This window comes from Gopherus flavomarginatus, chromosome 13 (genome assembly GCF_025201925.1).
Source record: "Gopherus flavomarginatus isolate rGopFla2 chromosome 13, rGopFla2.mat.asm, whole genome shotgun sequence".
Lineage (NCBI taxonomy): Eukaryota > Metazoa > Chordata > Testudines > Testudinidae > Gopherus > Gopherus flavomarginatus.
Genome location: NC_066629.1, coordinates 10,977,277 through 11,001,467, shown reverse-complemented (window position 1 = coordinate 11,001,467; position 24,191 = coordinate 10,977,277). Strand labels below are relative to the sequence as shown.

The window sequence follows — 24,191 nt, the reverse complement described above, 5'->3', positions numbered from 1 at the left end:
GACAGTTTTTTCCCTGGAGAAGAGCTCTGGGTAGAGTAAAAGCTTGTCTTTCACCAACAGAAGTTGGTCTAATAAAAGATATTGCCTCATCCACCTCCTCTCGCTAATATCCTGGGACCAGCGCGGCTAGAACAACCCTGCAAACAGCTTTTCCCCTAGTCAGAGGAGGAATTAATGTGTCCCTATCACAGCTCAGATGATGTTTAAAGCCACTTTTTGTCACTAAGGGTTGCACTGTAGTTTTTCTTTGTGGTAATTGCAAGGAACTGATAGATTTTCACACCAACGTTTGGAGACGGGGCAGCACCAGAAAAGCAGGTAGTTTGATGAGGGCTCCATTGAGCTGTTTCTCAAGGCAATCCCCTGCAGAAAACAGCCTTTCTAATGCTGGTAGGAAACAGCTGCCGTTGATCAGAGCATGCATGTGTCTGCTTCTGAACAGCCGTGTCAGAACCTCACCTTTCCTGCAGCACGACAGGCAGCCTGGTAGAAAATGGCACGTGCTGAACTCATTACAGTACTATAAATCTGGAGAAATGCCAGTGACTCCAATGGAGTTACTCTGGATTTACAGCCATGTAAATGGTATCAGAATGTTTTCTTGGCTCCTTCCCTGATTTCACTGGTTTGTGCTTTGGAACTCTTCATGCTCCCATGTCTCCCAGACAGAGCTGACACTGTACAAAATAAAGTTGGTGAATTAAATTAAACATTTGTCAGCCATCTTGTCAGGATCTAGCATTTGTGAATGTTTGAATTAGCACTTGTTAAATATTTGCAGGCATGTAGATGTACAGCCCTTGGAAAGAACTGTGCAATTATTTTTTTTAAAAGGCTTGCCAGGGTGATAGTGTCTTTTGGTCAGAGTTGCTCTTCTGTAATGCCCTTTCTGACTGACAAGATACTTAAGCTCTATTCTAAGAATTCTTTCCCTCTGATTGGAGGGAGCCTAATGTTTGGTATGCAGAACTAATGCTGATGGACTGGAGTCCTTTCTTAACAACATTAGGAGTAATGAGATGAAATTAAGAAGGGAAAAGTTAGGCTGAACACAGTATTGTCAACCCCAGGTTTTCAAAAATCATGAGTCAGCCCCCTCCCCCCCAAATCATGAGATTGGCTTAAAAATCAGGAGATTTAAAAAAAATAAAGCTTGGGTTTTTGTTTTCTTTACTTTCTGATGTCTGAGCCATTATGGGTCACGTTTTCAAGCTTTTGTTTCTGTACACTCACAAGGGCTTCTCGTGTGGTCACCTGGCTCTGGGATCTGGGGCTTTAAGAAAAACACCACCAAGAGTGCTGGCAACACTGTGAATGTGAACGTCAAGAAGTACTTTCCGACAGTGAGGTGGGTCAGGCTGGGGCTTCATCTCCTAGAGGAAATGGCAAAAATCTCCTTGCTTGGGATCTGTAGAACTACAATGGAGGGTGCATTAGAGACAGGTCCATGACCGCGTGGGATGGGATGGATGCACACGTGTCTTTCACCTCAAACTTCTGTGACTCTAGTTCCTTGTAGTCTGAGCACCCTGTTGCCCAGTTGCTCTAGTCTAGACAGTGTTGTTCTTACCCTACTCTGATGACTGACTGGCCATCATTCATGCTGCTGCTTCACACAAATCAAGACTTTGAAAGTCTGCAGGTGGCAGAAATTCTGAGAAGTGCAGGAAGAGTCATCATCAAAAGTCTCTCCCTCACCACCCCATGGCAGTCTCCAAGCAACTATTGTGACTTTAAAAAACAATTTTTTTTTTGCTATTGTCTGATGCAGGGTGTCTCTCCTCACATAACTATAGGCATCTGCATTGGTGCCCCCTCCACTTCTAAAAGAGGATTCTAGTTAAGTATGTTAAAGATGATGGACCAAATCCAAACTCTGTATAAGTGCAGCTCTAAAGCCAGTGATGTTTCACCCATGTAATTGCATCAGATCTGAATTTGGCCCTGCGACAACCGTATCGATGTTCTTCCCTTTGTCATGGATTATGGTTCTGGCACAATTTCTACAAGTATTCTTTGACTGGGATGTCTGTGACTAAAAGAAGAGATGCTCTTGGTATGGCCACCAGGCTTATTAGATCTTTGTGTAAATGCCAGAGCTGTGCTGCTGAAAGGAAATCTGTCCTTCATTCCTACACATGTTAAGAAACAGCCTCTTTGGTGAAAGCTGCATTTTGTTGCAATTTACTGTCCAAGGCTGGTTAAAATGTCCAGAATATGTGCGGTCTACGGGTGAATGAATGTTCTTTAAATTACAGGCATTTCACAACCCAGAGCAGAGAAGAGGGCATGGTGAAAATGCATGATCATATGCACTGGTTTGCATTACCATGTCTGTGAGGAGCTGTAGTGAAATACGACTGCAGTGGATTAGAAAGGTGCCATCAGTAATGTTATATATGTAGCTTTCAACTGTAATAAGGTGTTGCAAGAACTATGAAAATACTTATAATTAAAGCCACATTTTTCTGCAAGCACAGGCTGTGCTTCTACTTTCCACTGCTACAATGGTGCTGCTTTGCACTGTCAATAAAATAATTAAATCTAATTGCTCAGTTACCAATTTTCAATCTATCGCTTTGGCTTTTCACCTGTGAAATACTGAGATCTGAAAATCTCAGCTTTACTTAAAACAAATGATGTGTTATTTCATGACCACTCTACACTTGTAAAGAGTGTGTCTCAAAACAGGATTTTGGCCATTAAAGTCACATCATCCAAAGTCAGGAAACTGATCTATAATTGCTTCCTGGAGTAGCCGTGGCAAAATTAACATAAGCGATGCTGCTACACCATTAGAATTAATGGTTTAAATTTGTTTGAGTTTAAACTTCCCTGAATTTTACCTGCTATCGGAAAAGCTGGGTTTTCCTGAGATGACCAAGGGGGGGATATGACAGATGTCTATAAAATCATGAATGGAGTGGAGAAAGTGAATAAAGAAGTATTATTTACTCCTTCGCATAACACAAGAACCAGGGGTCACCCAGTGAAATTAATAGGCAGCAGGTTTAAAACAAACACAAGGAAGTACTTCTTCACACAATGCTCGGTGAACCTCTGTAACTCATTGCTAGAGGATGTTGTGAAGGCCAAAACTATAACCGGGTTCAAAAAAGAATTAGATATGTTCATGGAGAATAGGTCCATCAATGGCTCTTAGCCAGGATGGGTAGGGATGCAATCCCATGTGCTGAGTGTCCCTAGTCTGTTTGCCAGAAACTGGGAATGGATGACAGAGGGTGGATCACTCAGTGATTGCCTGTTCTGTATCTTCCCTCTGAAGCACCTGTTGCTGGCTGCTGTTGGAAGAAAGAATGCTGGGCTAGATGGACCATTTGTCTGACCCAGTCTGGCCGGTTTTATCACTCGCCTTGGATTTCATTCAAGCGCCACAAGTAGGGTTGTCAAGCAATTAAAAAAATGTATTGTGATTAATTGCGCTGTTAAACAATAACAAAATACCATTTATTTGAATATTTTTGGATGTTTTCTACATTTTCAAACACTGATTTCAATTACAACACAGAATACAAAGTGTACAGTGCTCACTTTATATTTATTTTTGATGAGTATTTGTGCTGTAAAAAACAAAAAAAATAGTATTTTTCAATTCACTTCATACAAATACTGTAGTGCAATCTCTTTATCATGAAAGTTAAACTTGCAAATGTAGAATTATGTACAAAAAAACATGCATTCAAAAATAAAATAATGGAAAACTTTAGAACCTACAAGTCCTCTCAGTCCTACTTCTTGTTCAGCTGTCACTCAGACAAACAAGTTTGTTTACATTTGCAGGAAATAATGCTGCCTGCTTCTTGTTTACAATGTCACCTGAAAGTGAGAACAGGCTTTTGCATGGCACGGTTGTATCCAGCATTGCAAGATATTTATGTGACAGATGCACTAAAGATTCGTATGTCCCTTCATGCTTCAGCCACCATTCCAAAGGACATGCGTCCAAGCTGATGATGGGTTCTGCTCGATAACAATCCAAAGCAGTGCAGACCGACGTGTTCACTTTCATCATCTGAGTCAGATGCCACCAGCAGAAGGTTGATTTTCTTTTCTGGTGGTTTGGGTTCTGTAGTTTCTGCATCAAGAGTGTTGCTCTTTTAAGACTTCTGAAAGCATGCTCCACATCTCATCCCTCTCAGATTTTGGAAGGCACTTCATATTCTTAAATGTTGAATTGAGTGCTGTAGCTGTCTTTAGAAATCTCACATTGGTACCTTCTTTGAGTTTTGTCAAATCTGCAGTGAAAATGTTCCTAAAGAACATGTGCTATGTCATCATCAGAGACTGCTATAATATGAAATACTTGGCAGAATGCAGGTAAAACAGAGAAGGAGACATATTATTCTCCCCCAAGGAGTTCAGTCACAAATTTAATCATTTTTTTTTAAAACGAGCATCATATCTGGCATGTAAATACCTTGTAATGCCGGCTACAAAAGTGCCATGTGAATGCCTGTTTTTAATTTCAGGTGACATTGTAAATAAGAAGCCAGTAGCGTTATCTCCCGTAAATGTAAATTAACTTGTTTGTCTTAGCGATTGGCTGAACAAGAAGTAGGACTGAGGTACTAAAGTTTTACATTGTTTTGTACTTGAATGCAGTTCTGTAACAAAAAAATCTACATTGTAAGTTGCACTTTTACAATAAAGAGATTGCATTATGATACTTGTATGAGGTGAATTGAAAAATGCTATTTCTTTTATCGTTTTTACAGTGCAAATATTTTTAATAAAAATAATAATATAAAGTGAGCATTGTACACTGTGTATTCTGTTTTGTAATTGAAGTCAATATATTTGAAAATGCAGAAGAACTTTCAAAATATTTAATCATTTCAGTTGGTATTCTATTGTTTAACTGTGCGATTAAAACTGATTCATTTTTTTGAGTTAGCACGTGAGTTAACTGCGATTAATCGACAGCCCTAGCCACAAGCAATTAAAAACGGTGGCAAAGGGAAAAATGAGCTAGCACTGCGTCTCCCCGCCCCCTTAGGGACCAGAATTCTCAACCTGCCGAGGCCCAGACCTGAGGGGAAGGACACAAGAGTGTCATTAGACCTAGTGAGAAGGAACGTCTGTGTATATAGCAGTATCTTTAAGATGGATTCCAAAGGCTTTATGGACTTTACTGCCTGAATGATCAAACTCTAGGGTTGAATCTGGAGTCCTTACCTCCAGAACATTCCCAAGCGGCTTCAAATTATGGATGGTTGAGAGCTACAGACAAACACAGGCATCGTTTCTATATACTTCTGTTTAAAAATCTGCCCCCGCAAACGCTTCCTACCTAATGTGGGTCTGAGGGGATTGTCTACACTGGAGATGGAGCTCTGACCCTCGTAATGCAACCAAGGCTGCCCCAAGTACGTTGCTGTCTGAAACCCTACCTGTGCACTTGCGGGCTAGCTTGTCGCATCGCCCAACCAGCCTCAGCTGTGCTGCTATTTTTAAGTGCATTGGCTTGATCAGAGCTACCACAGGGATGTTTATCCGAACTGGGAATTACATCTCCAGCTCCAGTTCATTAAGCGCTAGTGCTTGGAGGATCCAGCCTTGGAAGTGCACAGCAACACAGCACAACAGTTCAGGATGGCCAGTAGAGAACACCATCTCCAACTTGCAGCGTTAACTGTGGCCAGACAGAATGGGAATGGGAATTTGACCAGGTTTCCAGGGTGCAGTATAATTCTGTAGCATAAAAAACATTTTCTTGTACCCCAGTTTCATGATTCCAGATTTCTGATGTAAACAGAGTAACATACAACAATAAAATAAGCAAAAGCAAGGTCTGTGTGGTCCGGAGGGGACTTTGGGCGTGAGACTCTGTGGAGAGCATGTTCCTGAAGTGAAGTTTGTAGCTCCTTGCAGGCACCTGATTGTGGAAGTCATTCTCATTGTTATAATTGTGCTTCTTCACGAAATAGCACCAGGAGTCAAGCAGCAAGTCAAAACTCTTCAAAATAATTCCCTTAATCCCATCAAAAATATGTTTCATTTCAACAGCATTATCTATAAGAACCTTGCATTATCTGATCAGCAGCGTATTGCTGCATGGCTGCTATCTGTTGGAAGCAAGACTGGTCTTTTTAGATATATCATTTTTAGGTTTGTTAGAAGACATTTTATAGCTTTGTAAAACCCTTAAAATGTTTTTTAAACATTCCTCCAAGCTTATGCAGTTAGTTTTAGAATAGCAATTACAAGCTCCCTTATCCCCCAGCAAATTCCCACCATGATGGGGTGTGTAAATGGTTTTAGACATTTTTAAAGCTCCCTAGCAATAAATCAGAAAGGGAACACAAGCCCCTGAGCCTGTACAAGTGGAAGACAGTTTCTAATTCATGTGGCATATAAGACTGTGAAGTCATTTTGCGTCTTTCTGTAGCAATGTTTATATTTGTACTGTTCCAAGGTGTAGATTTTTTCCATCTGAATGTTGCCTTACAGTGACCGCGCAAGGATTGTTAGAGGGGCATGTGTGTATCTGTCTGCTTTCGGTGTGCTGGCGATGTTTGAGGTGCGCTCAGATGACAGGGATTTGCAGTGTTCAGGTTGTTAGTGCCAGTCTATGATCTTTCCTTTTAGAGCAGACTTTGGTTTTTGGTTCCCAGAGGGTGGCACAATGAGTGTTTTAGCCAAAGGGCAGCCTGGGATGGGTTTAGGTGTGTGGGGGGGATGGTTTACAGCCACCCTGACCCTGCTCCTCTGTGTCGAGCGAGAGACCCTGGCACACCAACTGGCAGCACGCCAGGTTGCCGCTCCCTTTCTGGCACCTCCAGATCCTCCTGCTGAGGTTCTGTCTGCACTTCTCCTCCCATCCTCCATCTCACGAGCTCCCTGTCCATGACTCCCCCAAATCACAGGTTTTGCTCACCAGCCTCTTCCTGGTGCTGGCCGTGATGGCTGTCCCACAGTACGGGAGGAGTTGGAGCTCTGCAGCTACAGGACCCACTTCCATTCCCTCATTGTCTCACGCCTCTGGCAGAGCGTTCTGGGCAGCGTCCAGTTAAGCCTCGGACTCCTTTGTGGAGTGGTGGGCGGGCACTGCCCTGGGCATTACTCTGTATCCCCTCCTGCTTGCTCATTTTAAACATTTCCCTGCCCCATATTCCTGGGTCTTTATGTTTTGTCCCATGGGACTTCTTGTTTTCTGTGTCTCTACTTTTCCTTCAGTTGTGGGGTCTGATGTAACACCTAACTGTCCTGTCCTAATAATCATTATTACTTTTATTACCATATTGTGCTTTGTCATTCATTACTGAGAGTGGTACAATCCAATAATAGCATCATTCTAGAATGTAAATTTAGCTTGTACACACCTTAGCAGTGCCAGTTTCAAAAAACAAACATTAGCTAAACACAGAACTTTAGACACTGGGCAGATAAAGGTTGCTTATTTTCAAACTGTATTTTTAGCTAGATCTGTAAAATAACTTAAAATTTGTATGAAAATAAATGTGGTTCCAAGTCTGATACTAATAGTAATGATGGAGACAAGTGTTAGTGAGTCATGTTTATGATTGTGATCGGTAAACATAAATGCCCAAATAATTAGAAAAATAAATTCCCTTTCTTAATAAAAGAGAAAAAAAACCTTAATCACATATGTTAAAATTAAATAAATATGGTTTTAGTGGAATGAAAAACAACTGACTAAGATAGAGGAGATAATGGCAGTAACATGGTGTGTGTCTGTTGGAGAAAATAAGCAGATTCTAAGAACATTTTATTTATCTCTACTAAAAATAGTGTGAAAAGTATCAAACTTGTGTTTCAGATATCCGTGTTAAGGCTCCAGAACTGATATCTCAAGGCTTGGGATTATCTTGTTGTATTATCTCCTGATTGTTCTAAATTTACATATAAACTTAAAATATGGCTTTAATTGATGTTTTCATGTTTTTTCTTTTTTTTATAGAGGAATAAGATACAGTGCTCCTGACAGCTACTTTCTAAATTATTATCTGCAAAAAACCCTAGAGTTTTCAGGTGCCTAAGTAGCCCCTGGAATCACAGTTAAAGTTCCGCCCCCCGACCAGCCCCAAAAAATCTGAAATGGCACCCTGAGTGGGTCATGGCAAACAGGAGGCTGGTAGTTTTTACTGTTTCTGATTTAGCATGGGTCAGTGTTTGCCTTTCTGGTTTATTATTATTTACTTACTGATCCCATCTGTGAGAGAGCCAGTTGCAGATCCAGGGCTGTGTAGCCCTTCTGGCCTCATCTGGACTAGAATTGAAGGGTTTAATGTTAGCACATTAGCTGGGGGCAGGCTAGGGTTTAACTTGGCCAGTTTAGGATACACTACAGGCAGGATGGCTGGTCCAGAGTAGACTTTTAGCGTCTTGGTTAGCTAACACCTGCTAACGTCACATCTTAAAACCAAGTCTAGACAAGGTCTCTCTGCTTCTTGGAGAGCACTGAAGGGAGATTTCTATAGGTGTTTTTCTCTTTGTTCCCATTGAGTCACCTGCTTCAGACAAAGAAAAATCAGGTCTGGATTTTAAATACATTAACTTTCTTTTTCTTTAAAATATATTAATCTCAGTCCCAGCGAGTTCCCATTTGCGCAGAGTGCCCAGAAATGCATTTGTGCAGCAATTGGTTTCCTTATATTTTAGTGACAGATCCAACATATCTAACTACAGCAATTAATTTAGCAACATAAAAAATTAAGTGGAACATTTTATCAGCTGAGCAGTTTGCGGGCCCTGTTTATGCACGGCACGGAAGCATTCTGTTGGTTTGGGAGTGCATTTAAACATTAAAAATAGCATTCAAAACCCATTTGAGGTTGTGCACTAGATGAAAATGGTACTTCTGGCAAATATTTAGCACAGAACATGAATTCAGAAGCTTATTTGGCCCTAAAAAAATATGCTGTACATTGGACTGCTTTGTCAGATTGACAGCAAAGAGCAAACTTAACGAACAGTAGTGGTGGGTTATTTTCCTGTAAGAATATGAGCAGAACAGGAAGGGTGAAATAACCAGAAATGGGAGACAAATTGGCAGGTGTAATCTTAATTGAATTAATCTGTCAAAAATTTACTCTAGAAATTGTGCATTTATTTAGCGTCACTCTGCGTCAAACTTAAATAATGGCATTAGATCTCTGCTCCTGAGAAGGCCCTAATGCCGTAATTTTTCCTAGTATTTGAATAGCTCAATTGACTTTTAAATACGCTGGATAATAATAGGACTAGGAGCCTGTGGAGGGTGACATGCCATCAAACATCTTTATTTATGCTGTTATGTAAATAACATTAAGGAAAGGGATAGGAGTTCTTTATCTTTTTTCGAGGAGAGGAAAAGATTCCCCCTACTAGCATTACCTTCACCCTGTGCTCTCTTTTGATGGTGACTGGGAGGGTGAATAACTTCCTACTTGTGGCTATTATTATAATTAGTTAGTGTTTGACTAGGGGAGGTAATAGCTAATCTTTCTGTCCTCTCCTGGGCCAGTCAAATCTTTCATTCCACTGTGGTGACAAAGACTGAAGTGCTTCTGATGCTTGTGAGAACACCAGGCAAGGTGTACACTGGAGATTTAAATGGTCTTCCTTTCATTCTGAAAAAGAACAGGAGTACTTGTGACACCTTAGAGATTAACAAATTTCATTCTGCGTTTCCCTCTCCGGCTAAGGCGTGAGAATTCCTGCTTGCTTGCTACCAGCAGTTACTTTTGATTCTTACTTTCTGGGAAGGACTGAGGAGCAGTTCTCAAATCTGTCAGTGAATAAAGGTTAACCTCGTATCTGTAATTATCTTATTTACCCAATAAAATGTCTATTAGTGATTATTGTCCAATCCAAGTGGGCCTCCCCATACTACCTACTGGGCCCCACTCATTCCAGGTTGGAGCTGTGTCACTCCAGTGGAGTTCTTGCTTTACACCAATGTGACTAAGACCAGAATTGAGTCCCCAGTGGAATACTTCTGCTTACATTCCTTTAGTTTTCTGGCAGATTTCAGGAAGAGAGGGTGAAAGTGATCATGAAATCATAGAGTTTGCAATTCTAAGGAAGGGTAGAAGGGAGTACAGCAAAACAGAGACAATGGATTTCAGGAAGGTGGATTTTGGTAAGCTCAGAGAGCTGATAAGGTCCCATAGGAATCAAGACTGAGGGGAAAAACAACTGAGGAGAGTCGGCAGTTTTTCAAAGGGACGCTATTAAGCACCCAAAAGCAAGCTATTCCGATGAGTAGGAAAGATAGAAAATGTGGCAAAAGACCACCTTGGCTTAACCACGAGATCTTGCATGACCTACAAAATAAAAAGGAGTCATATAAAAATGGAAACTAGGTCAGATTACAAAGGATGAATGTAGACAAACAACACAGGAAAGCAGGGGCAAGATTAGAAAGGCAAAGGCACAAAATGAGCTCAAACTAGCTATGGGAATAAAGGGAAACAAGAAGACTTTTTATCAATACATTAGAAGCAAGAGGAAGACCAAGGACAGGGTAGGCCCACTGCTCAGTGAGGAGGGAGAAACAGTAACAGGAAACTTGGAAATGGCAGAGATGCTTAATGACGTCTTTGTTTCGGTCTTCACTGAGAAGTCTGAAGGAATGTCTAACATAGTGAATGCTTATGGGAAGGGGGTAGTTTAGAAGATAAAATTAAAAAAGGGCAAGTTAAAAATCACTTAGAAAGTGAGATGCCTGCAAGTCACCAGGGCCTGATGAAATGCATCCTAGAATACTTAAGGAGTTAATAGAGGAGGTATCTGAGCCTCTAGCTATTATCTTTGGAAAGTCATGGGAGATGGGAGAGATTCCAGAAGACTAGAAAAGGGCAAATATAGTGCCCATCTATAAAAAGGAAAATAAAAACAACCCAGGAAACTACAGACCAGTTAGTTTAACTTCTGTGCCAGGGAAGATAATGGAGCAAGTAATTAAAGAAATCATCTGCAAACACTTGGAAGGTGGTAAGGTGATAGGGAATAGCCAGCATGGATTTGTAAAGAACAAATCGTGTCAAACCAATCTGATAGCTTTCTTTGATAGGATAATGAGTCTTGTGGATAAGGGAGAAGCAGTGGATGTGGTATACCTAGACTTTAGTAAGGCATTTGTTACGGTCTCGCATGATATCCTTATCGATAAACTAGGCAAATGCAATTTAGATGGGGCTTCTATAAGGTGAGTGCATAACTGGCTGGATAACCGTACTCAGAGAGTAGTTATTAATGGCTCCCAATCCTGCTGGAAAGGTATAACAAGCGGGGTTCCACAGGGGTCAGTTTTGGGACCGGCTCTGTTCAATATCTTCATCAACGACTTAGATGTTGGCATAGAAAGTACGCTTATTAAGTTTGCAGATGATTCCAAACTGGGAGAGATTGCAACTGCTTTGGAGGACAGGGTCAAAATTCAAAATGATCTGGACAAATTGGAGAAATGGTCTGAGGTAAACCGGATGAAGTTCAATAAAGACAAATGCAAAGTGCTCCAGTTAGGAAGGAACAAACAGTTTCACACATACAGAATGGGAAGAGACTGTCTAGGAAGGAGTATGGCAGAAAGAGCTAGGGGTCATAGTGGACCACAAGCTAAATATGAGTCAACAGTGTGATACTGTTGCAAAAAAAGCAAACGTGATTCTGGGATGCATTAACAGGTGTATTGTAAACAAGACACGAGAAGTCATTCTTCCGCTCTACTCTGCGCTGGTTAGGCCTCAACTGGAGTATTGTGTCCAGTTCTGGGCACCGCATTTCAGGAAAGATGTGGAGAAATTGGAGAGAGTCCAGAGAAGAGCAACAAGAATGATTAAAGGTCTTGAGAACATGACCTATGAAGGAAGGCTGAAAGAATTGGGTTTATTTAGTTTGGAAAAGAGAAGACTGAGAGCTGACATGATAGCAGTTTTCAGGTATCTAAAAGGGTGTCATCAGGAGGAGGGAGAAAACTTGTTCACCTTAGCCTCTAATGATAGAACAAGAAGCAATGGGCTTAAACTGCAGCAAGGGAGATTTAGGTTGGGCATTAGGAAAAAGTTCCTAACTGTCAGGGTAATTAAACACTGGAATCAATTGCCTAGGGAGGTTGTGGAATCTCCATCTCTGGAGATATTTAAGAGTAGGTTAGATAAATGTCTATCAGGGATGGTCTAGACAGTATTTGGTCCTGCCATGAGGGCAGGGGACTGGACTCTATGACCTCTCGAGGTCCCTTCCAGTCCTAGAGTCTGTGAGTCTATGAGTGTGGAATATTAACTAAGTCATAGAAGCCTCCATAGTAGCCATGAAAAGTCTGATTACCATCCCCTGAGAGGACCAGGGCAAGGCTGGGTGCAAGGACCGTGCCTAATCTGTCCTTGCCATGTATGTTCTAATCTGGTTTTCAATTTCTTAAGTAGTGGGGCTTCTCTCACTTTTCTTTGGAGTTAATTCCCCAGTCTAATAGATCTAACCATTAGGAAATATTTCCTTGTATTTAGCATATTTTCTGTTCTTAGTGCCATCCTGTTGCCCTGAGCAATCTCCCTTTGTGCCATGGTAAATCATTCCTTTCCATTCACATATTTCTGGACAGGAAGCATTCAAGGCACAGATTTCCCTTCCTTTGATTTTAGAAGTCTAATATCCCAGTGCTTGGATGGAGAACTCTGTGGGAATGCGTATGCTAAAAGCACCAAGTAAAGCTATTTCACTAGGGGGTAGTCAAATGAACAATCTGGTTTAGTAGCCTAGCTGTTAGAACACCTGGAAGGTAGCCAAGGTCATCTCAAGGTAGGTCATCTTATTGTTTCCCTGTAACAATTTATGTTTGGATTTTGTTATACAGTGACAGAATTTTCAGACTGATATTACTGGGGAAATCTGCTGTTATCTCTGTGTGAATTACAGAAGCTTTTTCTCTTGGAATTAATTGTACCCTTAGAGGGGTTTAGTGCATAATCTCTGGTCTACAATCTCTTTCACTTGTCAAGTGGAGGTCCCTTTGTGGAATGAGTTTGGAAGGCTCAGCTCAAGGGGGAGTTTCTGTTGCAAAGTCAGTTGTATTGTTACAAAATTTGGCACATGCCATATCTCTTTGGAGGGCAAGTCTATTACTGAAATGGATTGGAGATTAATACTCTCCACATGCTGCCTCCTGCAGCTGGGGGCCTTTCATTTTACGATTAAATCCATTGCCAGGATTTGGTGTATCTCTTTGGGGTCAGGAGTGCAGAGATGCTCCCTGGTGTGAGTTTGTGAGAAGAAAGAGACACCCAGCTTTTCAAAGCTGTCAGCCCTTGATTTTCAGAGGTGAAAATAAAATTCAGTCAGAGTGTTGCTGAGAAGTGGCACCTGCAGTGTGGGATGCTCAGTTGTCTTGTTTTCATCATTTTTTCTCCTTTTTCCTTTTGCTACAAAAGCCTTAGCAACACAGGAATTGGTTGCACAAGCAGTGGCTGACAAGATTCTAGGAAAAGCATTAGAAGAACGGCTAGGTTGCTGTTTCCCCTCCTATCCGCATACAACAGCAACTTTGCACATACTGATAATTCTTTGCTTGAGAGTATTTTCCAGTTTATTATATTGGAGATTGATGTATCACTGGCTGCTGGTGCCATGGCTGCTGCTACAGTAGCTTGATAATGCAGTCTCTCAGTTTTACCCCCTTCTGTGCTGTAGGCTCCAGCCAAGCCCTCATGCAGCTAGCTGGGTTATTCCTCTGTTCTTGTTATTTAGCAGGGAATTTTCAGTCCCCGTTCATGCTAGCAACTGCTTTTAGGAGGGAGGAAAACATTTTGGTATGTAGGATTCCCAAATGCCCTGGGAGTTCATTCCCCATTGATTTTGTTCCTCTCCACCTTCCCTACAGTTTCCATCAATGAACCTATTCCTAAACCAGAGGAGAAAGTAGGAGAGTAAGGATGAGTTTTCGCAAGTTGTTCCTCAAACTGCTAAAATAAATCTGCAAACTCTTGTTTAAACTGTGAATCATTTTTTAAAAGGACACTGGTTGAATTTGCCCCCAAATTTAGGATCCACTCCTGCAGCTTTTACTCATTTGAGAAGTCCCCTGGAAGTCCATAGGATTACTCATGTGAGTAAATGCTGTGGCAACAGTTAGATTCTGGATATATATATACACCTCTACCTTGATATAATGCTGTCCTCGGGAGCCAAAAAATCTTACCGCGTTATAGGTGAAACCATGTTATATTGAACTTGCTTTGATCCAGCGGAGTGCGCAGCCCTGCCCCCCTGGAGCGCTGCTTTACCGCGTTATATCCGAATTTGCGTTATATCGGGTTCCGCTATATTGAGGCAGAGGTGTATATATATATGTATATTTGGGAAGAAATTTTCATAAGTGCCAAAGGGATGAGGGAGCATAAATCTCACTGACAATCATTGGGATAGAGCACAAGGCCCATTGAAAATCACTGGGAAAGTCCCAGAGGCCCTTTGAAAACTCTCTCCCAGTGGTTGTATTTATTATATTAATGTACATTTCCCTGGCCTTTCTAAGGCAGTCTCACCATAGGAGGTGAGAGCCCACTTCTCCTAAACCAGCAAAGCAGCAGAAACGTCCCTTGATTTTTAATTCCAAAGGAAACATTTCTTAAAATGAATCAGCGTCCTCTGTAAGATTTGCACCTTGTTACAGCTAATTCCTGAGAACCTAGACCTGCACCAGAAGAGAAACTGACATCTGTTTTCACTTTCTAAGCTGAGAGAAATACAGGACCTGATCCGCAAGCCCATTGAAATCAGTTGCAGTCTTGTCTCTTGGGCATTGGATCAAGGCCCTGGCGTGTAAATAGTGAAAAACAAATGAGATTTGAACATTCCAGCTGACTAATCTAAGGGTATTTGTAACCTGGAAGGGGATTTGCATGCTTCATTTTGTAAAATGTAGCTCTAAAGGCAAGACTTTGGGCGACCATGTGAGCAGCAGAGCGTTCTGATCTTGCTTTGTGTTTTCTCTCCACGCACCAGTTAATAGGGCCAGATTTTCATTCTCCCCGTCCCCAAGGGTCTGTTTGTTTGTTTGTGTTTGAAAGGCATCTGATATCCTCTCCTTGGCTCTGCCAGTTCGCTGCTGTGCTGGGATGCTGAGCTGCTTCACATACTGCATGCTCTTGCTGAGGGTACGTGTGCATGACCCCCATGTGGGGGAGAGGGCGTGCCAGCCCAAGGAGCTGGCCACGCGCCAGCGCCTGGCCGTGACATACAGGACCCTTCATAAAACCAGACAGAATTAAACCCTTTGTTTCCTGTTTGCCGGGCCGGCTTAGAAAAAAGTCAGTGAGGATGAAGCGCCCAACAAGACAGTCTTTGTATTAATTTAATTAATCAGTTTAGCTGAGGGGCAGTGAGGATGGGAGGTGATACTATAAATACCTGCATTTCTTGGAGTTTTGAGATGGTTCTGGTGCAGGGGCCTTATAACCCACCGGGGCTTCCCCGTTGCCAATGGGCACAGTGTGTCTTGTGATCAGGCGCAAAAGGAATTCCCATGAGGAGCTTGCTTCCCTATCCACTGCACTGCTGCCAACCTGCAGCTGTTGATGTCCTTTGGAATTTTTTTTCTACCCGCACCGGTTCTTCTTGCAGCATTTCTCTCCCCAGCGATTCAGAACTGAGGAGATAGTTGCTAAACACCTGTGACCAAGACACTTAGCTCAGTGTGCCTGGTCTAGGAAGGCCATGCATGCATGTCTGGGGATGGAGCTAGCACTTAACGTTACAAACGACACCTCCATGTCATTAGAACGGCTCCATCAGCATTTGTTGGGGATGAATCTTGGCACAGAGGCTCAGCCTAGGAGGAGGCAAGTTTTTTAAACAGAAATAGTCGGTGTGATTGTTTTTAAACAGTGACAATATGTGTGAAATATCACAGATTTGGGGTTAATTTTCATCAGTTTAAAATGAAACCAGCTCCGTTAAATAGCACTCTCTGCCTTGGCTTTGGAGTTTGGAGGCATGGCTGCCACACAGGGACGTTAGCAGTATGGCACGGAAGTTTTGGCAAAATCTAAATTAAAGAGTCCCTTGTGGCTGATGGTATTCTCTGGTTACAAACTCCATGGCCTCTTGAGTCATGGATCTAGTGCAGGAAGGAGGGAGGGAGAGTGACCTGGGTGGTCAGGAGCGGTGTGTTGCGTTGTCACAGTCCTTGTGTCCAAGACATTTCATCATGGTAGTTTTGTTTCACAATGGCTGGTTGCAATAGCTATTCTTCCCAGTGGCCCGCATAGTCCTTGGAGTTAGAAATCATCCCCTTATCAGTGTACAGGCTGCTGGGAATAATGTGAGCAAGCAACCCCAGAACCATTCGAACAATTTACCCAGGGTCATGGTGGATTCTCCATCACTGACAGTGTTTAAATCAAGACAGGATGTTTTTCTAAAAGCTCTGCTCTAGGAATCATTGTGGGGCAAATCTCTGGCCTGTGCTGTACTGGAGGCCAGATGAGATAATCAGAATGGTCCCTTCTGGCCTTGGAATCTATGAATGTTTCTTGGCCCTTCTATCATTGTTCTATGTCGAGCAGTGATCCTAGCACATTGTCCAGACCCCCTCCTCTCACAGCCCAGTGTGATACCTGGGGCAGGAAAATTGTGTGGTGCTGCCTGGAAGCTGAGGGCAGGATACCCTTAGTAGAAGGAATTTTCAGCACAGGTGTTTGCTGCCCTCCCGGACTGAGATGAGCATTCATCAAAGAGTCTGTTCCTGAGCAAAGCTTGGTTGCAAACTCTGGCGTAGCAAGACAAATACATCTCAGATCACTACAGATTAATTACATCTTAGAGTGCCTTCAGGATGGCCTGATGGGTTCCAAACTACCTCCAGTGCATGTGATGGCTTTACCCAGACCTTACCCACTGTATTAGATGTTGGTAAACAAGGATTCGTTTCATATCTTCACAGGGAGCAGTTACTGAACTTGCCACAAGTTTCTGAGCTGGAAGCTAGATTTAGGACTGCAGGCTGTGTGATTGGTTGGGAAGTGTGACGGGGTGTATCAGCCCTGCACTGGTACAGCAGGGGTTAACCCTTCTCTCTTAGCTGAGGAGGCCACACTACCCTCTCCCCCAGCTCTGCTTGGCATGCTCTAGTTGGAGCTAGTATATAAAAAGCAGCAGAGCAGCTCCATCTGGGCTGACCGCCAGTGGAGAAGGAGGTGTGTCGCTAGCTCCTGAGGGAGGACTGTCTGCACTCCAAGATGTGGAGGCAAGCCAGTTGGAGATGGACCCTGATGCACTGGCTTGGGATGTCACAGAGAGTGGAGAATCCCAGAGATGGAGAAGCCCAGAGACTTGGGTAGGAAGTAACCCAGGGAAGCTTTGCGGGGAAACGGTTACAGAACTGGACCAAGGTTCAGCATGTTTTGGTAGGAGCCCCACTGAGCTGTTGTTGAGCAACCCCACCACCAATAGGGCCCTGGGTTGGGGCCCGGTGGAGAAGCTGGCCCGGTTACACCGTTCCTGGCCACTACCCACCCTGGGATGGTAGCCCCGCTCACCAGTATTATGGACTTTGGCTGCTAGGCTGCACTGCCCTGAGAACAAGGGTCATATTAAGGGCTAAGACCTCAAAGCCACGCAGCCCCAAGACATGGGGCAGCCCTTCAGACTCGATCATGGGGCTGTGACGCACCTTTCCCCTGCCTTCACAGGGTGACGGTGTATCATCCCCGTGACAACTGGTGGAGAATAGGGGCATCAGTCGGGACCTGCTAGATGGAGACAGAAAAGCTTATGAAATGGCTGCTAGAGAGCCAGCAGCAACAGGCTGCACAGCAGCAGAAGGTGCAGCTGCTCCAGCAGCTCGCCTCACAGCAACAGCTTCAGTGGCACAGCCGCAACTGTGGGAGTTGGCCACCCAGCAACAGGTGCAGCATGAACGACTAGCCCAACAGATTGCATCATTGTTGTAACCCCCTAAAAACCCTTCCCCTACTCTGGCCGGGTCCGAGGCTGGGGATGGCCTGACGGGTATTCTGGTATGCCAGACAAAGATGGGACCCAGTGACAACCTGGAGGCGTTCCTTGTGACATTTGAGTTGGTCGCCACTGCCGCCCTGTGGCCACCCAAATAATGGGCCACACTCCTAGCCCCTTACTTAACTGACCTGGCACAGATGGCATACTGGAACCTTGACCCTCACAAGGTGTGAGAATATTCTAAGGTAAAGGCAGCCATCCTGGACCAAAGGTGCATCAACCCCGGAACATACCGACAGCGACGCTGCTGTGAGTGGTACCTGCCAGGGCCAGACCCAGAGCTGTGGCACAGCGAATCCAGGATTAGTGTTGGTGGTGGCTGGAACCAGAACATCGGACGGGGGTCCAAGTGGCTGAAGGTATGGCCATGGAACAATTCACTCAGATCCTGCCTGCTGGAGGGGAAGGAGTGGGTGCTATGGCATCGCTCAGCAACCCTTGCCGAAGCGGTCTCCCTGACAGAGGACTACATGGCTGCTGAGAGAGCGGAGTGATCGGGACATAAATCAGGGGCCCCGGGAGATCAAGATTGACGGCCAGGTCAGTGGCCTTGCAAGACCGAAGGGGGGAGTCCCCGCCTCTGTGCCAGGCTGCCAGCACCCACAACAGGGCCCAGTGCAAGGGACCCAATCGAGGCAACCTCTACCCAGGGCAAAGATGACTCACTGGGTGGATGGAGTGCACCCCAGGCCACTCCTCTCACAAGGGGAAATTGTGACTGATGTTATGAGAGTGGACAGGAAGGGCACTTCCAGAGAGAATGCCCTTACATGCACTGCAGTTACAGGCAGGTTTGGTTAGCTGGTCACCATGCCTGGAGGAGGGAGCGAGGTAAGATCTTGGTTCCTGTTTGGGTGGATAAGATGCCAACAACAGGCCTGGTAGATTCAGGGATGCAGCCAAACAATCATCAGTGCTTGCCTGGTCGAGACCACCGGCCTGGCCGGGGCACCCATACATCTGCAATGCATTCATGGGGATGTGAAATTGTACCCAACCATCTGGGTGCAACTCGAGACTGCCCATCAGGAAGGACTGTGCCTAGTTTGCGTGGCCCAAAGCTAGCCTACCTGGTGATCTTGGGGTGCAACTGGCAGGGTTTCGCTGGTCTCCTTCAGGAGTCGCGCGCGTACCCCTTGGGAGCTAAGGAGACACGCCCCGCGAGGAGAAGGTTGCTGGCCTTCCAAGGCCAAAGAACCCCACAGAAGGACCCTCGGGAAATCCTGGGACACCAGAGGCAGGCTGTCCCCTAGCTGAAGCCCTGACAAGGAAAATGCAAGGATGGCTGGACATTGATGGGAACTTCCTAGAAGAGCAAAGGGGAGACCCAACCATCAGCCAGGCCTGGCAGCAGGCGGTGGGTCCTACCTGGAAGGAGGATCAACCTCAGCACCTTGTCCAAGGACCTCAGTTTGAGATCTGCAATGATCTTCTCTACTGTTTAGTCCAGGACCTGCAGACAAATAAAGACCTACGCTAACTGTTGGTCCCACGGTGGTTTCGGCGAGGCTTGCTCTGCCTGGCCCTCTCGGTACCCTGGGCTGGGCATCTGGGGAGGGAGAAAATGCTGCGGTGGGTGGCCCAAAGGTTCTTTTGGCCGGGTATACACCAAGAAGTGCAAGTTTACTGCACCTCTTGCCCCGAGTGTTTGGAGACCAGCCTGAAGGGGGTAACAAAGGCCCCCCTTGTGCCCTTACTTATGGTTGGGATCCCCTTCGAGCATATCGGCCTGGATTTTGTGGGGCTCCTGGAGAAGAGCAACAGGGCCACAAGTATGTCCTCATCATGGACGACTACGTGACATGGTACCCGGAGGCTGTACCTTTGTGGGCCACCACTGACCCCGTTATTGCTAACAAACTTCTGCAGATCTTCACTGGAGTTGGACTACCACATGAGATACTAACAGACCAGGGAACTAATGTAACATCCAGGCTGATGGCGGAGCTATGCTGCATGCTAAATATCCACGCCCTCAAAACCTCCATCTACCACCCCCAGACAGATGGGTTAGTGGAGCAATTTAATGGGATCCTGAAGCTGATGCTGAGGAATTTCATGGAGGACAATCCCTGGCACTGGGATAAGTTGCTGCCCATACTACTCTTCGCCATATGGGAGGTTCCACAGGTATCCACTGGGTTTTCCCCATTTGAATTCCTCTATAGGAGGCAGCCCCAGGAAATCCTGGACCTCCTGAGAGAGACTTGGGAAGAACAGGAGACCCAGATCAGGGGTTCTGTCCAGTACACGCTGTGGGAAGGGTACCAGGAGCTGTGTACCATGGTGCGGGAGAACCTGTTGTGGGCCCAAAGTGCTCAAGAGAACCAGTACAACAGGCGGACAAAGATGAGGACCTTCAAGCCTAGAGACCAGGTCCTGTTGTTATTACCCTCCTTGGAGTCTAAGCTACTGACCAAGTGGCAGGGCCCCTTTGAGGTAACCAAATGGGTAGGCCCTGTCGACTACGAAATATGGCTACTGGGGTGTCGGAGAGATGCACAGATTTACCATGTGACCCTTCTCAAGGTCTGGAAGGAATGGGAGGGCTGATGATCGTCCCGTACCACCTGGAGCCTGAGTTGGGGCCTCTGGCTGACGAACCCGCTGAGCTAGGGCTGGTGGCAATTGGCCAGGAGCTCGATACCGAACAGCAGGAGCAGGTATGTCAGCTAGTATCTTCCTTCCCCACCGTCTTGTTTGCCCAGCCAGGGAAAACGCATGTGACAAGCCATTGCATTGACAACATCCCCAGCCAGAAAGTGAGAGAGAACCACCACCCGCTCCCCAAGAAGATGAGGGGGGAGTGTGCAGAAAGAACTAGAAATGATGCGGTCCTGGGAGTGGTTGAAGAGCCCATAGTATTGGTCCCTAAGGCCGATGGAGTGGTCAGATTCTGCATTGACTTCAGGAAGGTGAATGGTATCTCGGTTCGACACCTACCCCATGCCCCAGGTGGACAAACTGCTTGAGCAGCTGGGCGATGCATAATTTATCTCCACCTTAGATCTGACTAAGGGATATTGGCAGATCCCTTTGACGCCAGCCTCCAGAGAGAAGACGGCCTTTCCTACATAATTTGGCCTCTACCAGTTCACCACGATGCCTTTTGGATTGCATGGGGCCACTGCCACTTTCCAGCAGCTGATGAACCAAATATCGAGTCCTCACAATTCATACGCTGCCACGTACATCAACTCTATTGTCATCTATAGCGCCGGCTGGAAGGAATATCTCCAGCATCTTGCGAGCGTGCTGCGAGCCCTGGGAGATGCAGGCCTCACCATGAACTTGGCCAAGTGTCACTTGGGACAGCGGGAGGTGGCGTATCTGGACCATAGCATGGGTAGGGGAAAGCTACGCCCCTTAATTGACAAGGTGCAGGCCTTGTGGGACTACCACACCCCCACGACAAAGAAGGAAGTACAGCAATTCTTAGGACTGGCGGGGTATTGCTGCCAGTTTGTACCCAACTTCGCCATGCTTCCCACCCCACTGACGGACTTGATGAAGAGCTCCCAGCCACGGAAAGTCCAGTGGTCAAAAGACTGTGAGGCTGCCTTCCTGGTGCCGCTGCTGTCCCAGCCCGACTTCACAAAGCCTTTCACCCTCCAGACGGACGCTTCGGAGATAAGGGTGGGAGCAGTGCTGTCGCAAGAGCTAGCGGGGGAGGAGCACCCCATCCTGTATCCCAGCCCCAAGCTGTTCCCCTGCGAGATCCGCTATTCCACAATAGAGCGGGAGGCCTTCGCTGTTAAGTGGGTGGTCGACGCCTTAAGATATTACCTTTCAGGGAACCCCTTTTCCTTGGTAACTCCTTCTGTGTGCTGCCAGGGAAGGCCCATGTGATCACAGACGATTTCTCCTGGGTAGGGGGAGGAAAGGGGAAGGGAGCGGGGAAACCATGTCATCCTTCATCTCCAAGCAGCACTCGGAGGAGATGTTTAAAGCACTGGATGGTGAATGCTTTGAAAACGTAGAGAGATGGAGTGGCACAAAGAGGAATTGCAGGGAGCATTTAAAATGTACTTATAGGGCACAATAAAGCTACAGAAAGTCAAGGCCCCTTTTTGAACCCTACTGCTAAAGCATTGGAGGGAAGGAAGCTCCTAATCTTCATTGTGCAGGTGGATAAAACATACAGTTCAGAAGCTCAAAAGGCAAGACCCTGGTATCAATCGATTAATAGCAATATCCTGTGTGGAAAGACTGCATGCTCCTTCTCCATCCTGATTATTAGGGTAGTGCCTAAGTACCAGCCAAGAAGGGGGCTCCCTTGGGCTGGTCAGTGCATAAACAGAGCTGTAGAGGGTGTCTGCCCTCAAGAGCTGACAATCTAATTAGACCAGACAAATGCAGGGTGGTGAAGGGGGGGAACACCCCGCCGACTGAACAACGGGATGGCAGCAAGCAGCAAATTAGTGCCATGAGCTTGTTTGGTTTTAGGTGAGTTTAGTTAGGAGGGGATCAGCCAAGTGGGAAGAAGAGTGAAGAGATGGGGGAGGGGAAAAGAGAGCAAAGGAGAAGTGGATGTGGGGTGAAGCTGCAGTGAAGAGACTGTGAAGAGGGAGGTCTCTGGAGGTCTCTGCTTTTGGCTGCTTCTGCTGACCAGAATGGATCTTTTCTGCGGAATTTCCCTAAGGCCACATGGCAGCGGGAGGGGAGGCTCCACCTGGTTCTAGTGTCCCCAGAGCGCTGCGGGGACGGGGTGTCTCCCCTGCACATTTCTAGCTTGGTAGAGAGGGGTGGCCCTGGTTCTGGACTCTGTTGTATCCCTTCCCCCTAGTGCTGCAGTGTCTGCTTTGGCTGCTTCTGCAGCTGCTGCTTCTGGATCAAGATCACCAAGGTGACGGCCTGGTCCAGCCACATTTACTGGCACAACAAGATAGATGCCCTTTTCTCTGCAGATGTAGCAGCTGGGAGATAGGGACAGCAGTCAGGAATCTAATGATCTCTCCACTTACTTTTGTTTCTGAAACACACATAAATGTTTGCCCTACCTGGACAGTGCTGTTATGCAGACCTCCCAGCAGGACTGTCAGACATAGGAAAGCGGGAGAAAGAAGAAGGTTGTCTTACCAATTCATTTTTATTTTTACTGGTATTTGTGTCTGGCACTTCATCCAATGGAGCTGAGAGTAGATGTACACGCTGTAAAATCTCTATTGTGAGTATGTGCGCATGAGTACAAACACCTGCTTTGGCGCTCTTGTTTTCTGCAAGTGTCCAAGTGTTTGCGCTTTGCTAGTGTGCAAGGTCAAGAAAAGCAAATGTTTAGTTTGAATGCTCAAATATTTGCCAAAAGCAAATTCTGAATTGTGTATTCAATTATAAAATTATTTGGTGCAGTGTTTGGATAGTTCCATAAATCATGTGATATATTATTTCTGTTCCCTGATTGGATGAGTTGTGTAATTTACCAACCCAGTGCAAATTTTGAATGGCAAATATCACAATTGTGTATGCTATTAGAAATTTGCACTGTGTTAAGTTAGTTACACATAATTTGAAATTCACACTGTATGTTCCAATTGCAAATAATGCAATCAATCTGAAGACCAAGAATTATTTGCTGAAAAAATTGCAAGTAACTGTGAAATTCGTGAATCACTTATTATTCCAAATCTGTCCCTCGACAATTCCTACCTAAAAAAAAGGTGAAATTTATCGAATAAATTACAAATTATAAATGACTTGTTCAGCTGTACTATACAGATAAATAGTTTAAATAAAAAATCCCATATGACATATTGTAGTGAAACTGGTTCAATACTTAACAATCTAATTAGTATTGTTACAGCTTTGGGAGTGTCCATAAGGCAGCGCCAGTGGGTGGGGGAAAGAGATTGACTGCTGAGCCCTGAAGCAATTCGGCTGTCTATCCCTGCTCTGTAGACAACAAAAATCCTCCATAGAATTGTCAGTTATGGAAATTGGGGGAAAATAAAGTGACAAATCAAATTTATTTAAATAAACTTTTCACTGTTAATGGATGGGAGCCTGCACTATTGAGAATTGTATGTACATGGTGCACAATATCTTTGTGCTATGTTAAACAACCCTGGCTGTATTCTAGTTGGTTTGGTTAGGCCTAGCCAGATTGTGTAGGCAAATAGTGAAGGTACCTTAAACACCCAAGCCCCCTGCCACTCTCCCCTCCTCCCAAAATCCCACAACACTATAGAATTCTACACGGGAAGCAGTATTTT

General features: G+C 45.0%; 1 protein-coding gene across 9 annotated transcripts in view; it reads left to right on the top strand.

Moving 5' to 3' along the window:
• PKNOX2 (PBX/knotted 1 homeobox 2) overlaps nt 1–24,191 on the top strand; it is a 623,477-nt gene that overhangs the window by 18,205 nt on the left and 581,081 nt on the right. The window contains exon 1 of one of the 9 annotated variants that reach the window (XM_050921663.1): nt 2,198–2,378. The exons of the other annotated variants lie outside the window; for them this stretch is intronic. The gene's annotated coding sequence lies outside the window, so the exon portion shown is untranslated. Of the gene's footprint in view, nt 1–2,197; nt 2,379–24,191 lie in introns of those variants that run through there. 9 annotated transcript variants of the gene reach the window in all.